The sequence below is a fragment of the Dreissena polymorpha genome, chromosome 13 (genome assembly GCF_020536995.1).
Source record: "Dreissena polymorpha isolate Duluth1 chromosome 13, UMN_Dpol_1.0, whole genome shotgun sequence".
NCBI classification, from domain to species: Eukaryota; Metazoa; Mollusca; class Bivalvia; order Myida; family Dreissenidae; genus Dreissena; species Dreissena polymorpha.
Window position 1 is genome coordinate 15,940,968 of NC_068367.1, and position 13,745 is coordinate 15,954,712.

Consider the following 13,745-nt stretch of genomic DNA (forward strand, 5'->3'; position numbering starts at 1 on the left):
ATTTTCCCTAGTGTATTGCAATAAAATCTTTAGCTCAATTTGTCTGGAAAAAGGAAAGCTATATTAGGAGCCTCTGCGTCGGGGTTGGCGTCCATGCTGGGTTTGAATTTTTTGGTAAGCTTGTTTCTAAGTAGTGGCTGGAGGCATTTCATTCAAACTTATAAATTCATTATTAACCAAATTTATAATGACCCCATAGATCAAGTTTGGTTTACTCTAGTTTGAAATTTGTAAAAAAACACAAACTTTTTCTTACTTAGAAATTTGCATAATTATACAGTTATTCAAAATGGGTATGTTTTTGGTTAGCAAGGTTCTCAGAAGTCGCTTGAGGTATTTCATTCAAACTTAAAAGATATATTATCTCTAGAAAAATGGCCCATAAGCCAACATTGGTTGCTCTACTAAAAACTTTGTCATTATAAAAGGTCTTTTTACCGTTTGAAATTTTACCTGTAAGCTATAGAGAAAGGTTACAGCTCATACAACTTAGATTTTTTCATAAAATTTGTCTTTCATAAACCTATTATAAGGAAAGGAAATATAATATTTATTATTAATATTTTTAGTTGTTGTAGAATTAGTAGTAATACAAAAAAAAGTAGTAGAAGTAGAAGTAGTATTGTCTGAAATACAAGTATCTTACCATTTTTGCTTTTCTGAATTCCAAATTCACTAGATTAATTGATGAAGAATGAAATTTATGGCCAATCCTCAACTGTGATGACCTGATTTATCCAATGACTTGTGACTCAAGTGCATCTCAAGTGTTCAATGTTTTGTATTGCTTGTGTGTGCTTTACATTACAGTATTTGACACACAAAATAATATAATAATTTCAAGTATTAATTGTTTTCGTTTAAGTGGCTGACAAAACATGGAAAGCCTATACAAAGTTAAAACTCAACAACATTTACTTCAGTCCCTTTGGCCTAGTGGCAGAGTGCTTAGTAATCAAAGTTTCAAGCTTAATAATTTTTAGCTCACTTCATGCATGACAATGATAGCAAAAATAACACAAAGCAAAATACGTCAGTAGATACATGCATGATTGAAGGGGCTAGATATTGTACAACAAACATTTTCGTTTCATTTAAAGACAGAGAATATTTAAAAGTAATACACCACATACAAACAATATTTTAACATTTGAGAATAGGGGAAAATATGACATATTGAAAGTCATAGAGAAACAAACATGCTAAAAAAACATGTAACTGATAAAAACTGTTTCAGTATTTCTTTTACAAACATACATACATGTAGTTTCCTGAACATACTCCAGCAGTCGCATGTTCCAACCCTGGTGGGAGATATATTTTCAATGTTAGTTTTTTTGTCATTTTTATACTTGCACTATATTCATTGTGGCGCTTCATGTGTTTAAGACATTCATTGGTGTTTTGAAATTTTGCCCAAACGATAGTTAATCCTCCTGTATTATTAATTAAACACCTTTACTAAAAACAAGACATATGTGCCAATAAAGCACTGATGGGCTATCATTACATTTTTTTCTCAAGACTCAGTTGTTATGATTACTTCACATTATTCAGGGATTATACATGAAAATATGCTAATTTGTTATAGTTTTTATCCCTCAGGTTGGGTGCCATGTAACAGTCATATAGCTGCCTGTCTGTTTTTCAGTCTGTCTGTCCGGTATTCTGTTTTCTGTTGATTTTTAACTTAACGCTTTAAGATATTGAGCTAACTTTTTGGTATGTGAGTCTACCTACATGACTTACCGATGAAGTGTAAAATTTATTATGGTCAGTTGTTTTTTTTACGAAGATACGCCTTTGACTGATCTAAATTTTGTGTAAGAAAAGGAGAAAGCTTTAGAAGGAATTAATTTTTATTTTTTATTTGGCAGGTACATGATCTATTTTTGACAAGGGAAGTAAAAAATTGTAAAGGGATAAAATTCAAGGGAGGAGCTTCTATTAATAGAAAGTAAAAGGCTTGGAGATTTGAGACAAAAGTAGATAAGAAAATTTCTCAATAATTACCCTTTTCCGGATGTTTTTATACTTTACCCTTTTAGATATTGAGCTGATTTTTGGTATGCCATTATACATACATGCCTTAGGGATGAAGTGTGAAATTCGGGATGAAGTGAGGGCCCTGGACTTTTTTTTACTTTTTTAACATTTTCCGGACATTTTTTTTACGCTACCCTTTGAGATATTGAGCTGATTTTTGGCATGTGAGTTTACTTACATGACCTAAAGATAAAGTGTGCGATTCTGTCGTGTCCGTTGATTTTTGCCAAAGTTTTGGGTCTTGGACCTATACATTTAGTCTATAGTAACCTTTTCTGGATGTTTTTTATGCAACACTTTCAGATATTGAGCTAATTTTTGGTATGTGAATCAACCTATATTTATTCCCCCTCTTCGAAGAAGAGGGGGTATATTGTTTTGCACATGTCGGTCCGTCGGTCCGTCCGTCCACCAGATGTTTTCTGGATGATAACTCAAGAACGCTTAGGCCTAGGATCATGAAACTTCATAGGTACATTGATCATGACTGGCAGATGACCGCTATTGATTTTGAGGTCACTAGGTCAAAGGTCAAGGTCACAGTGACTCGTTCTTGGATGCAGTTTAGGACCACATTTGCAGATTATATGATGTACTGGTGTCGTAGGGTCTGTCCACCAGATGGTTTCCGGATGATAACTCAAGAACCCTTAGGTCTAGGATCATGAAACTTCATAGGTACATTGATCAAGACTGACAGATGACCCCTATTGATTTTGAGGTCACTAGGTCAAAGGTCAAGGTCACAGTGACTCGTTCTTGGATGCAGTTTAGGACCACATTTACAGATTATATTATGTACTGGTGTCGTGGGGTCTTTCTACTAGGGCTAGTGCTGTCCCAAAATTTCTTTGAGCCGTATGACCCCTTCGAAGAAGAGGGGGTATATTGTTTTGCACATGTCGGTTCGTCGGTAGGTCCGTCCGTCAGTCAACTAGATGGTTTCCGGATGATAACTCAAGAACGCTTAGGCCTAGGATCATGAAACTTCATAGGTACATTAATCATGACTGGCAGATGACCCCTATTGATTTTGAGGTCACTAGGTCAAAGGTCAAGGTCACAGTGACTCGTTCTTGGATGCAGTTTAGGACCACATTTGCAGATTATATTATTTACTGGTGTCGTGGGGTCTATCTACCAGGGCTAGCGCTGTCCCAAAATTTCTTTGAGCCAACCAGTTTTTATGCCCCCTTTTGAAGAAGAGGGGGTATATTGTTTTGCTCATGTCGGTCTGTCGATCCGTCTGTCCATCCACAAGATGGTTTCCGGATGATAACTCAAGAACGCTTAGGCCTAGGATCATGAAACTTCATAGGTACATTGATCATGACTGTCAGATGACCCCTATTGATTTCCAGGTCACTAGGTCAAAGGTCAAAGTCACAGTGACTCGAAATAGTAAAATTGTTTCCGGATGATAACTCAAGAATGCTTAGGCCTAGGATCATGAATCATAGGCACATTGATCATGACTGACAGATGACCCCTATTGATTTTCAGGTCACTAGGTCAAAGGTCAAGGTCACAGTGACTCAAAATAGTAAAATGGTTTCCGAATGATAACTAAAGAATGCTTACGCCTAGGATCATGAAACTTCATAGGAACATTGATCATGACTGGCAGATGACCCCTATTGATTTTCAGGTCACTAGGTCAAAGGTCAAGGTCACAGTGACTCGAAACAGTAAAATGGTTTCTGGATGATAACTCAAGAATGCTTACGCCTAGGATCATGAAACTTCATAGGAACATTGATCATGACTGGCAGATGACCCCTATTGATTTTCAGGTCACTAGGTCAAAGGTCAAGGTCACAGTGACTCGAAATGGTGAAATGGTTTCCGGATGATAACTCAAGAATGCTTGCACCTAGGATCATGAAACTTCATAGGTTCATTGATCATGACTGGCAGATGACCGCTATTAATTTTCAGGTCACTAGGTCAAAGGTCAAGGTCACAGTGACTCGAAACAGTTAAATGGTTTCCTGATGATAACTCAAGAATAATTAGGCCTAGGATCATGAAACTTCTTAGGTACATTTATCATGACTGGCAGATGACCCCTATTGATTTTCAGGTTACAGTTACTTGGTCAAAGGTCAAGGTCACAGTGACAAAAAACATATTCACACAATGGCTGCCACTACAACTGACAGCCCATATGGGGCATTGTGTCACACCGGTCTTACTGACCTGTGTGAATGCGCGCTAAGGATTGTGGGAAACGGACTTTTTTCCATCATGGCGTTGGTAAACATAATAAACACGGAAGTGAAAAATGGTAATTAATTATTATCAAAAACAGGCCCCATCAAACCGGGCCAGCTGTAATATATACATGGATGCAGTTTGTGCTTCAAAAGGAGCCACTTTTTATGTCAGTCTATTGTTTGTAAGAATCACTAAACACGTAACTTAGACTAACTAAACACATTGCAAGACTGTATCTTCGAAATAGTAAATAAATCAAAATCATAAATAAATATTTATAATTAAATACCTGCTAAAATTTGAGAACGTAAACAATTTAAAATAAACGCTGTGAACATTACAAGGAATCTTACATGTAGGCCTCATGTGTGAGAGGATTAATCAGGGATAAAATAAATGGAGTTCAAAGGATCTAACATTTTGAGGAGGACGTCATGGTATCTTGGACATTTGGCACTTTCATATATTTATTTAGTAGATACTGAAAATGCTGAATGTGCTAATTGCAACATCAAAGACGAGCAGGTGAGATTTTTACAGCTTTATTTTTCTTGACAATGACATAATGTATGTTTTCCATTTAATTTAAATGGCGCTCTAGTCTTATTTATAAGACGCGCAAAGAATTTAGAGATACTTTTTATATGGGCTAAATTCTTTGCTACAAACATTACCCATATAAAAAGTAGCTTAATATTTAAGAGCGTCAAAAAATTGGACTAATGGCGCTCAATTTTAGCTCGGCTGTTTTCGGGGAAAACCCTAGGTATTGTCATAGACAGCTCGTCGTCAGACGTCCGCGTCGTGCTAAAACCTTTACATAGGCTCAAAAATCAAAGTGCTTCCACCTAAAACATTGAAACCTCACATGTATATGCACCTTGATGATTTCTACACACCACACCCATTTTGGGGTCACTCGGTCAAAGGTCAAGGTCACTAACCTCTAAAAATTCTTTTAATAAATTTCATTTATTCAAAACTGCACCGCAGCCTAGCTTGGCACCCATAATGTGGTGCTCTTGTTTATATATAATTTTAAAAATGTATTAATATCCAGAATAGTTGATGCATGTATAAATAAAAAGATACAGCCATGAACAGTGTGTTTTAATTTTTAATAAATATGCTTTGATTGCGTATATGCAAAACAATGAAGTCCATATATTGTTAACTGATTTTTAAAATGTTGAATGTCACACATTACGTACCAGTCCGTTTATGTACCGACACTTTATGTACCACTATCTGACACTTTATGTACCATAGTTATAATATAAAGAGATAACTAATTTAATATGAATGTGTGTTATTGATGAAATGTATTTTGTGTGATAGTATTTATGAATTTAGACTTATAGATCTATATTGGCCATAGATTTTATATTTTGTCAGATTGTCTAAGTGTCACTGAGTGTCTTAGTTTAATTTATTAGCCCAAGTACATGTAGTACTTAATAAATGATTTATTAGTCTTACCTGAAATTGAAGTAAATTATAAAAATTCATTTGTCTCTTATCTTTTCCTGACTAAGGATTATAAAGTCTAAAATGTTTGTATTATATTGTATAATTGAAATGTGATACTTTGAAGAGAAGAGAGAATGACCTTAATGTTCAAACTGTAAAAAAATCAAATTATTTCCTTCTTTAGACTTTAATCATGTTTAGAGAATGACCTTAATTCATTAGGACTGCTATGAATGAATGGAAATAACACCTATATTTTATGTAGGTGGTACGTAAAGTTTCAAAGTGCCGGTAGTACATAAAAGGTCTGGTACATGTACATAAGGTGTTACACCCTAAAATGTTCATGGTATCAGTGTTTCAATAATGTAGTGTTTCTTATTATGTATTGCTTAGGTTGTTTTGTTTCAAATTTCAAATTTGCATTTATTTTAAAGCATTTTCATTCATTTGTGTATTCCATGTTTTGTGTAATAAGGTGAATTATGTTGTACATGGCATCAAATATTAATTCATGGTCGCTATGGTGTAGAGAATGATGTCCGCTGGGTAGTAGACTAGTAGTAGTAGACTAGTAGTAGTAGAAGTAAGATCAGTAGTAGTAGTCGTAGTTGTTGTTCTTGTTGTAGTAGTAGATAATTAATTAATTAGTAGTAGTAGTAGTAGTAAGAGTTGTAATGGTTGTGTTTGTATTTGTATTGAATTCTGATAATACAACACAATGATGCTGCTGCTAACGATGATGATGATGATGAATATGATAATGCTGCTGCTGATTGTGATGAGGATTATATGATGGGACTTTGGTATTATAAAATTTGTGAGGTTCAAACACAAAACCTGTTGGTTAATAAAACTTCTTATTTTATGACAAAAGAGCTAGATTGTAGAGTAAAAAATAAGTATAAAATTCCCTAATAGGAAAGCTACCATTAAAGGACCATGACTTGTGGGCTTCAACAAAAGCAATTCATGAAACAGTTATATCTCTTTCAAATGCATTCAATATTGCTGTTCCAATTGATATGCTCAGAAATGCTTCTGGATGGGCATACACCACTAAGTACTTTCCTTCAGTTATTTCTTCTAAAGACACATTAACAACACTGTCGCCCTTAGCAGGAATTCCGGACGCCCGCCCTAAGATGTTCCCTCCCCAGACATTTCCCCCATTTTAGTTGCTTACATTACCCCCCCCCCCCACCCCACAATAAATTTATAATGGTTTGGTTGAAGTATAATCTTGATTTATTATCAAAATGATTATTTTGCTTATGTAATCTTATGTAATAAACTTTTTATATGAAGCAGCTTGTTTGTTGTTTTCTTTGGATTAATCATTCATTATTTTTGTTAAACTGTTTAAGGAGTGCATGTAAATCATTAGAAAGACGTGCATGTTGGTGTACTAGAGGAATACTAGAGGAATACATGGGATATTCTCAAAATCTTACACATGTTGTTTTTAATATAATAAAATAGGATCAATTGATGAATTAATTCAGTTTGAGTCAACTTGGGCTGGGTTGTAAAACTATAGTTTTTTGTTGTTTTTAATCCAATTAAATAGGGTACTATGTAACTGTCAAAGAAAATATGCATTCATACGCATATAAGCCAAGTTTTGGATGTCACTGATATTTTCAATTTTACTAGTACCTAATTAAGACTAATTAAAACAGAATTGGACTTTCCTTGCAAAGTATTTATTATTAATAATATAATAAGCTAATGTAATCAAAACATATTGATATTTTAATAATTTAACTCAATTATATTAATAATATTTAAATTTGCCCCAAAAAACTAGGGCAGGTAGATAGGAAGGATTTTTTTTTTGGAAAACCAGCAGTGTTGTCAGTGTAAAATATTTGTAAAGCTTCTTCAATTTCAGTTTTACATTTTATGACCTGCAACATATTCTATGCTACTTTATTTTACTATGGTAAGTCATTAAAGTGTTATTTATTTTTCAACTATGTAATGTGCTAATCTCATAAAATGAATTACTACCCCATTTAAAGATGACACCTAATCTAAATTCATTAATACAATAGTTATAATTGTTTTATTGTAACATACTATTCCACTAAAAAAATGACCATCATAGAACATCAATGCTGTGCGTTTACTAAAATTTTCATTGATCTCAATTATTTAAAGAAAAAAATCTATCAGGCACTTATAAAAAAATATATAATTAGGGTGTAAAATTTAACAAACTGAACAAGTCAATTTGAACTTCTCTTGCAATTCAAATGGAGCCACTTGAAATACCAAATTGTTCCCATACTAGTCGGCAATATAGCTATGACATTGTGTCTATTCATAACATGCATCAGATACACCTTCTGAAACTTTTTAAGCGGTTTTGAAAACGCTATTTCATTGCAAACTTTCGTCAATAAAGGATACATGTTGTTATACAACCGAAAGTGAAAGTACAGTTTAAAAAAAATGAATAAAGAGCGAAATTGTTGAAAACTTACGAAAATTTTAATTGATACTTACATAAGACCGTAAGACTGAACAAAATTATACTTAAATTTTAAATCATAACATGAAAGTTTACTTATAAAGCAAATTCTTCATTCATCCGCGGACTTCTTTGTGTCGTAGTCATAAATGCCTCCAAATGGAGGTGCGTGATGCGTCTAAGTATAGAGGTGATAATAACGTAGTGACGTCACCATCTATGTATAGAATGCATATGGGGGGTATGCATGTTTTACAAACAGCCCTTGTTTATTTTTTACGGAACGCTTTCAGGTATTGAGCTGAATTTTTGTATTTCAGTCTACTTACATGACTTACAGATGAAGTGTGAGTTTCGTTTTGGTCCATTGATTATTGGTTAAGTTATGGGCCTTGTTTTTTCATAAATAGCTGTTGTGGGACTTAAAAGCGCAGAAGGGGGTATTGTTTTTTTCACAAAAGCAGCTCTTGTTTTATAACATGTTGTTAGTCTATACTTTTATGAATACTTAAACTGTTATGAATACATAGCATGATTTTATCTTAGGTAAAAAGATTGGAGAGAACATATCGGAGAATGAGTTTGTGAAGATCCTGTCTCGCAAGATACAAGGTGATATGACCTTGACCTCCACTGAAAGGTCAGCTGCGTACGAGGCTGCAGGATGGTTTGAAAAGGTTTGTGAAATTGGCCATGTTTTACGGATTTGCATGTTTCCTTACTTGTAAATGTCTGTTTCTAATATATAAGAGTTTTGCCAGTTATTAGGAATGATGCACTTCATAGCAGAAAAAGAAGCAGCACTATAAACCAGATTTTTAACTTAGTTGAAATACCTGGTTATGAGATTGAGATATTGCGGGCGGGCAGACAGCGTCAAACAATAACTTTAGTTTGCATCAATCAATCTCGTATAAGTTTTGGTTAAAAAATGTTGTATTTGGGACATTTTTAGTAATGGTCATGGTCTCTAATGCTAAAGCTATAAAAACAATTTCCACATCTTGAGTTTGGATGGATATATTGTACTAAAATTGTGTGTAGAACTAGTTTAAAGTACATTTGGGCATATTTTACTGTTTCTTGATGAAACTTGCAATTAGACACAGCTTGATTGTGTGTGTAAGTTGCTTACATACGGACTTACAGGGGAATAACGCAATTTTTAAATTAAATAAATAATTAAAAGTGTTGGAAACCTGATTTTGTTGCCGATTTTTCCTTTAAGAAATTTAAATTATATTAAAAAATAACCGTTTTGCAGTTGGAATATTATCAGATATGCAATGTTTAATGCAAACAAAGCTCTAAACTAAACTTAAATTAAACAATGCCTTGGAAAAAAAGCAGTGGTCTTCTAAATTTTGCAAATTTTCAATGTTAAATGTGATTGTTGGTTTAACTCTTCGTACCCACATATCCTTTTATTTCAGAGTAAATTGTTTTCTTAAATTTTCAAATTCCACATTATCTACTTTTAGATTGCTAAATACCCAAAGGAGACCGCCTCGGCTGTTGGGGAGGCTGCCTTGGAATTTGCCTCACGTGACGGGCTGAGCATAGTCGCAGGCTGGATCCCTGTCGATCAGATCTATTTCCTCACACTGTTCTTTGTTTATGGATTTATCTCACCAAAATTCCTCCTACTGGTACTACCGCTGCTTGTGTTCTACATTCCTACGCTACCATCATTATAACAACTCTACAGATGTTTTACAAGAAACGAAAGCTGCAAGAGGCCTCAGCGCTGGCGGAGGTCTTGAAAGAGTATGATATAGGAGTTGACGTAGACCAGACTCAGTCTCAATACACCTGGAACTCTTTGACTCCGTACCTGATCTACTTTGCTACAATCCCGCTGGTCGTTTCCAGCTTTTCTTTGGCTGATAAAACCTACATTCCTTGCTCAGAGCTGTGTGTCTTAAACAGTATACTATGTGGGATTTGTTTCGTAGCAATCAGTGATAGTCACGATCTGGTTACCCTCCTAGCCTTGTTTTGCAATTTTCTTGCAGGGTTGCCCGTGTTTTTGATGCACTTTCCAGAGATTCCAGTTGTTGCATCCATAGTGAAAATCATTTCGGGCAATTTTGTATCTCTTGAGCTCTACAGTGGGTTAAGGTTGAACATAGGTATTCCTTCTCTCTGTTATTGTCTGATTCCAGTTTTCTTTATACAGATGGCTGTCCGTAAGTCCTTTACTGGCATGTACCGAGTGGCAGTCCCACATCTTGTTTGCTATTTCTGGTTTGAGTTGATAACAACCATGTACCCATTTGCGACTTGGTTTGGGCTGGCTAGAGCAACAGTTGGATATGTAATGTTGCCAGTGTTGATTCCACTCAGCATGTTTTTTGTTGTTATTGGTGGAGTTTATGTCTTCATAAAATTACTGTCCTCAGACCTGTTTGGAAAAAGTTGTGATCACACTGCTGCTTGGATGTATCCCTGTACTTTGACACAGACAAAGAAGCTGTTTGGAGGAAAGTTTGATAAAAGGTTCAGTGTCTTGAAAAAGATTTTGATGGTGATGTTTGCAATCCTGGCCGTAATTCCGCTAATTTTTGTCCGTTTTCCATCAGATGAGGGGGCTCATATGGATAAACTTACTGCTGAGAATTTTCATGCAGTTTGTAACGCTGACAAGGAAAACATGATGAAATGTAATGCACTGAAGGGAGCCAAGATTCTATGGCAGGGTGAAATAACATCGATGGCGGTTACGGGAGTCACAAATGAGGTATCTTCAACGCTTGATGTTTTTCCCCGTTTTCATATCAAAGCAGCTGCGGAGAATTTATGGGAAGAAATACCAATGCGATGATGATGAGCTTACTGAGCAAGGCAAAGAACACTGTAAACTGATGGTTTCCCTTGGTTATGTGTATGGTCTGGAACACTACAATAAGTACAATTTCAATTTTGGCGTGAAGCTCACGAATGGCATGCCTGTATCGATAGAGGCTGGATCAGGCTTTCAGAAAACCTTTCTGGCGCTCAATGTTGGTGATACTGTGGAAATCAAGGCAACAATTTCGGACGCGCTGTCTCGACCAGTGAAACTGCACCTGAAGAAATTAAAATGTCTCAGTCGTGATGTGGTTTTAGTTGAAGATGAGGCAGATGATGAGGATTTCTTCTATAATCTGTTCCAGGAATCGTTCAGTGTGGCCTTCAACTTCTTCTGGTATCCTCTTGTTGAGTTCGTACCACAGATACGGTCGGGGAAATATCATGGAGATTGACGATCTTATTAAGTGAGGCTAGGGTTCTAATTGAATATGTTTTGTATTTTTAACCAGGTTTTCCGAAGGAAAAAACTGGTTATTAGATTGGCGAATGCGGGCGGGCTGGCTGGCTGGCTGGCGGGCTGGCTGGCGGGCGGGCGGAACAAGCTTGTCCGGGCCATAACTATGTCGTTCATTGTCAGATCATTTGGCACATTTGTTCACCATCATTGGACGGTGTGTCGTGCGAAATAATTACGTCCATATCTCCAAGGTCAAGGTACCACTTTGAGTTCAAAGGTCAAAAATGGCCATAAATGAGCTTGTCCTGGCCATAACTATGTCATTATTGTGAGATTTTAAAATCATTTGGCACATTTGTTCACCATCATGGACGGTGTGTTGCACGAAATAATCACGTCAATATCTCCAATGTCAAGGTCGCCACGACAAAAAATAGATTTTTTTTAAAAACAAACTTACAAAGGGGGTTAATTTTGTTTGTTCATTTCAAAAGTTCAGTTTGAGTTTTCTCCCTTTATCAGATTTTTTTTTCACAATGAAAACCTGGTTTTGTGACAATTTTGTCCCTTGTTGTTGCATGTTTTCATTTCGTTACATTTGTTTTATATATTCATAATTTTTATAAAACTTATTTGTAGAACAAGAAAATCATGGAGCATGAAGTCAAATTTGTTGCGTTGTTAAACTAATTGTCGAATATAAGAACTCATTAAAGCTTTGTTAAGTATTATGATTTTTATTGATACAGTATCTGCGTAAAATATATTGTTCGAACAAACATGTTAAATGTTTAGTGTAAGCTAGCAACTATAACACTTTAATTATGTTTTTTAGCTCACCTGAGCACAATGTGCTAATGGTTAGCTTTTGTGATCGCCTTTTGTTTATCAACCGTCGTGCGTCATGGTCGTGGTTGTGCGTCTTGCGTTGTAAACATTTGCCATGTTAACACTCTAGAGGCCACTTTATTGTCAGATCATCATGAAATTTGGTCAGAAGATTTATTCCAATATATCTTGAACGAGGTCGAAAATGGTTCCAGTTGGTTAAAAAACATGGCCGCCAGGGGGCGGGGCATTTGTCCTTATATGGCTTTAGTAAAACCTTGTGAACACTCTAGAGGCCACATTGATTGTCCTATCATTAAAATTTTTGTCCCCATGATATCTTGGACGAGTTTGAAAATGGTTCAGTTGCTTGAAAAACATGGCCACTTGGGGGCAAGGCATTTCCTTATATGGCTATTTATTGCTATTGTAAAACCTTGTTAACACTCTAAAGGCAACATTTATTGTCTTGATCTTCATGAAACTTGGTCAAAAGATTTGTGCCAATGATGTATTTGTCGAGTTTGTAAATGGTTCCAGTTGCTTGAAAAACATGGCAACTATGGGTGGGGCATTTTCACTTATATGGCTATAGTAAATACTTGTTAACACTCTTATAGTCTCATTAAAGTCCAATCTTCATGAAACTTGGTCAGAACATTGGTTCTAATGATATCTTGGATGAGTTTGATAATGATTCTGGTCTCTTGAAAACATGGCCACCGGGGGGCGGGGAATTAATCCTTATATGGCAATAGTAAAACCTTGTTATCACTCTTATAAGTTACATTTATAGTTCACTCTTCATGAAACTTGTCAGAACATTTGTTCTAATGATATCTTGGGCTGCACAGAACAGGTCTGTTTCTTTGTATATCACGTGAGAAACTTTGGGCCTTTTATGCCCTCTTGTTTTTTCTTTATCTGAAACAGCACTCCTTCTAAATAGAATATTTTGTGCCGGCGCTTATTGGTTAACGTATGAAAACTGTACAAAGATGCTCAGTTGGGTGTTAGTTTCAAATTATTTATATTGTAAGTGTTTACATGTGCATAAGGGGGACATTGACGGCCACAGGAGTAAGGGTTTTGAAAACTTCTACTGTGGCTGCCTCATATATGTGGGGAGGTAGTGGTTGTATTACTGGCCTGGGTAGAATGAGAATTTATAAGAGCCTTTTGAAGTTTGTATGTGTCTAAAACAATGGTTACTGCTGAGTCTGGATCTGCGGTCAACAGGAACAAGGAGATTATCTGAGGAGGAGTGATGGTAACTTTATGGTGGATAATTTATATGACTTGATTACACAAAATTTTGTTCGTGTGTGTTCAAGAGTGGGCCACCATTTATTCTCTCTATGTGCTTTAACAAAAATTGCATTTAAAGAGATATGCAATGAACTTGCTTATTTTATATTTTGATTTGTTAATTTCGCCATATTGGTAAGCAGAAGAAGC

General features: G+C 35.5%; 1 pseudogene; it reads left to right on the top strand.

Annotated features, from left to right (window-relative positions):
- LOC127855978 (wolframin-like) overlaps positions 1–11,454 on the top strand; it is a 20,911-nt pseudogene extending 9,457 nt beyond the window's left edge.
- The last annotated feature ends 2,291 nt before the right edge of the window (positions 11,455–13,745 follow it).